We start from the raw sequence: 4,633 nt of genomic DNA, 5'->3' as shown, positions 1-4,633 counted from the left end.
AAATAAATCCATTAATCCATTAATTAATTAATCCATTAATTTATAAATCCATTAAATTTATAAATCCATTAATTTATAATCCATTTAATCCATTTATAAATGGATCCATGGAGCAAACAATAAGTCTAATAAAGTCTTTGAATTTAGCCTCATTCAAAGAAGAGTGCAAAGCACATGAATTAATAAGCAAAGCACAGCACAGTGAAAGAACTTGCTATCTTTGATAGTTTGGTGAGGTAGGAAAGGTCCAGGCTGATCATATCAAAAGGTCCCTGGCAAAAGGTCCCTGGGGTAGGTGATTGGGCAGCAAGAACAGTAGATTTTTGTCAGATTGGGAAGATCCTTGACTCCTATAATAAAGGGGGAAAGAATTTTTAGTTCATGCTGAAGGCAATGAAGAGTTCTGTATGAGGAGGGCCATGAAGCGGTATTTTTGAGAGCTTATGCTGGCATAGATATGGAGAAAGTGTGTAAACATTTGAAACTCAGGGCAGGGAAATTACTTATGAGAAGATTGCTGTAGTTCCTGCAAAAACTAACGTTATATAAAATAGAGGTGATACAAGTGGAGGGTAAGGATGGTCAGTCAAAAGATACTTTAGAAGTCAAACCATAAAGGTTTGTAAATTTGCTGACCTAGACAGCTGTGGTAGGCAGCATTCTAAAAAGGCCCTCAGGATTGCTGTCCCCTATGAGCACAGTGCAGTATGAACCCCAAACCTGGAGTGAGTGGACTTATGAATGTGATGGGATATGTTGCATTGTATGTATGGCAGAGAGAGTTTGCAGATGTCAGTAGGGTTTGTGATGACTTGACTTTGAGTTAATCAAAAGGGAGAGTATGCTGGGTAGACCTGTTCCAATCATGTGAGCTTTTAAATGAGACAAGAAGCAACAGAGAGATTCCTCTGTTGGATTGGAAGATGCCATGTGTCATGTTGTGAGAGGTCCATGTGACTGGGTAGAGGACAGTCTCCAGGAGCTGAGAGCAATGTCCAGTCCACCGCCAGCCAGAAAGCAGAGACCTCACTTCTATGGTGCAAGCAACACAATGCTGCTAACAACCTGTTTGGGTTTGGAAGGGACTGACCTCTGGATGAGCACACAGTCCTGGCTGAAACCCTGATTTTAGCCTCGTGAGATCTTGAGTTACAATCCTGCTATTGCCATGCTCAGACATCTGACTTGCTGAAATATGAGATAATGAGTCTTGTTTTTTGAACCATGAATTTGTGCTAGTTTTTGATGCAGAAGTATACAATTAATGCAACCGAGTATGCTTCAGACCAAGAAGTAAATTTCAGTGATAGTTGTGAACCATTTAAGAGGGAAATGAGAACAGACAAATTTTCAGTAAGTTGTTGGTGAAATGAAGGAGATATGTGCATCAAGAAGGGGACAGTGTTATGTTTAGGTTGAGAAAGAAGTTGAAATACTTATAGACGGTGGTTATGGTACAAATGAAAATGTCCAAATTTTAATAAAGAAGGAAAATCGAAAAAAAAAGAAGGAAAATCATTGGTATTATTTCACAGTAGAGAAAAATATCTATGTATTCTCTATTTTTTCAGTGTTTAGAAAACATCCAAATTCCTTACCCTTTGATGGTGATAAAATAATTCTATAATGGATTGCTGTTACCTTTAAACACTTTTAGCACTTTGTATTATCTCAGATCTTCAGTGGCAAAATATCTGAAACAATATACCTTGGATATGCCTAGAGTATCTTCATGGTGATTTTTACCTATTTTTCCCTGATCAAGAAAATTTCTTCCTGTGCTCAAGGAAGCCCTTCTTGACCTTTCCCCCTACATGACTTTCTAATATAGTCCACCTGTGTATTTTAAACACAAGCTCATTATTGTATATATATGATTGCATTTTATTTGCTTGTTTACATGTTTGATTTCCTAAATATTTTATCCTTTCCTGAATATATTTGAGGGTGGGTACCATGTTTAACTTGGTTCTGTATCCTTGTAGTATTACAGCATGCACTCAGTAATTTAATGTTAAACTAAACAAATATCCAGAATTGATTTAGAAGCTGCATTGTCTTTGGAAGTGATCATGAGTTCTTCTTTTGAATCAGGAAAGAATAAAGAAGAAAATAAGCTGTGGTGGAAGAAGGGACCACATGAAGAAGTTATTAACCAGTAATCATTGCCCAAATCAGACTTAGATCATATTTTCATCTTTTGCCTCAACTCAGACAATAAGACCTGTGAATTAGAAGATGGGATGCAAATAGATATGGGAAAGGAAGGAAAAGAAATTATTATATTTTAAATTTATTTTTAAACATATAATAGCTTCATATACATTAACTAATTTAATCCTTATAGTAATTCTATAGGCTTTATATGTCATTATTACTTTAGAGATGGAGAAGTTCAGGGCACACATAATTTAGGAACTTATCATGTGGGTAACTTAGCCAATAAATATATCAGTCCATGCTTGAATGCATCAGCATGTAGAACATGCAATCCTAAAAAAATTGATTTGAGATGCCAAATAAAAATTTATAAATCAAAATATCCATATTTACTTTTGAGGCCCTTTATGCTCAAATAGTTCTGTTTGTAATTGTCTTGATGGCTTACTCGTTATGTGGTATGAAAGTTACATAGATACAGTTCAAGTTATGACACTACAAATAAACTGTATCCATACAAGATATTAACACAGCTACTAAGAGTAGGCGCTCAGCAAATGTAGGTTATTTATTGTGCCTGAAGATATTCAACCTGCTTGAATGGAGGTGTCCAGGAAAAGAGGAGAGCATTGTTTTTGGGCCCCCAAAGCTAGTTTACTTTACTGATATAGTTATCAGAATCCCTGCATATAGTTTGTTTGTTGTTCATCTATGATTTAATACAACTCAATATACACATTTCAAAAAATATTTATTGACTGCCTACTATGTAAAGCGAGGAAGTGATGGGTGCAAGCTACTTAACAATGAATTAAAATAAAATGGTCATTGTTGATTTGTTTATATATAAATTCTGTACCCTCACAAATTGTTCATTTCCTGTTTTCTTCTTTATTAGATGTGATTTTAATTTTCTTCCTTTATTTTTTAACCAATATTCATAAACTCTATAATACAGAGGTTGGTTTTATAAATAGTTACCTAGTGAAATAATTACTTTCAGGTTGAATTCATTATAAAGAAATATAGTGGGTTATCTGGGTGGCTCAGTGGTTAAGCATCTGCCTTCGGCTCAGGGCGTGATCCTGGAGTCCTGGGATCGAGTCCCACATCAGGCTTCCTGCATGGAGCCTGTTTCTCCCTCTGCCTGTGTCTCTGCCTCTCTCTCTCTCTCTCTCTCTCTCTCTCTCATGAATAAATAAATAAAATATTTTTAAAAATAAAGTTTATCATTGCAGGATATTGAGTTTAAGATTCAGCAGTTTGAGTTCAACATGCCAAACTTTCAGAATATCATATATCATATAATATCCTCTTCCATCATTTTCCTGCTAACTGGTGTTCCCAGCCTGGAAGCCTTCCACATCTGGATCTCCATTCCTTCCTGCTTTCTCTACATAACCACCCTCTCGGGAAACAGTCTGATCCTCTTTGCCATTGTCACTCAGCCCAGCCTCCATGAACCCATGTATGGTTTCCTCTCCATGCTGTCTACCCCTTGGCCTATCCATATCCACCCTGGTCACTATGTTGGGTATATTGGGATTCGATGCCAGGGAGATCAGCTTTAATGCCTGCTTGTCACAGATATTTTTCATTCAACACTTCACTGTCATGGAATCCTCAGTGCTGTTGATCATGGCCTTTGATCATTTTGTGGCCATCTCTAGTCCTCTTAGATATCCTTCTATCTTAACTGACCTTAAAATAGCACAAGTTGGAGTAGCAGTCATCACCAGGGGGACACTAATACTGACTCCTATGGTGTTGCTTCTCAAATGATTGTCCTTCTGCCACAGCCATGTGCTCCACCACTCCTACTGCTTCCACCCTGATATGATGAAGTTCTCATGCACAGATGCCAGGATCAATAGAGTAGTTGGGTTGACAGCCCTGATTACCATTGCTGGAGTGAACTCCATCTTTATTTTTTCTTATGTTTTAATCTTTAAGGATGTCCTCAGCATTGCATCTCCAGAAGAGAGGAAGAAAGACTTCAGCATATGCATCTCACATATTGAGGCTGTTGCTGTGTTCTGTATTCCATTGATTAGACTGTCCTTTGTTCACAGGTTTGGGAAATGGGCCCCACCTTATGTATGTACTCTTATTGCCTGTGCTTACCTGCTAATCCCCCTGTGTTGAACTCCATCCTCTATAGCACGAAGACCAACAGATATGTAGGGCTGTGTTCAAAGTTCTCCATCCCAGTACAACAAAGAAATAGATGGAGTCTACTTTCAAAAGCTTGAAATTTGTTTTGGATTTAAAGTAGATTGAATTTTGGACTAGAAATTTGATTTTTCCAATTCTGGTCATTGTAGGTAAGTACAATGCCATCCAGAGAAGTTAAAATGTTGACTCATGCCTGAGCTGAAAGAATTCCAAAAGATCATTTTAGCTTTAAGTATAAGCTATGAGTTCTCTCTCTCTCTCTCTCTATTTCCTCAATAGCCACAATATTATTAACATT

The 4,633-nt window shown here is 37.1% G+C and overlaps 1 pseudogene; it reads left to right on the top strand.

The window, feature by feature from the left end:
• Window positions 1-3,434: 3,434 nt before the first annotated feature.
• LOC112928746 (olfactory receptor OR51C1-like) lies at window positions 3,435-4,387 on the top strand (annotated as a pseudogene).
• The last annotated feature ends 246 nt before the right edge of the window (window positions 4,388-4,633 follow it).

This window comes from Vulpes vulpes, chromosome 11 (assembly GCF_048418805.1).
Source record: "Vulpes vulpes isolate BD-2025 chromosome 11, VulVul3, whole genome shotgun sequence".
In the NCBI taxonomy this organism is placed as follows: domain Eukaryota; kingdom Metazoa; phylum Chordata; class Mammalia; order Carnivora; family Canidae; genus Vulpes; species Vulpes vulpes.
The sequence above is the reverse complement of the archived record's forward strand: the minus strand, read 5'-3'. Positions and strand labels throughout refer to the sequence as shown.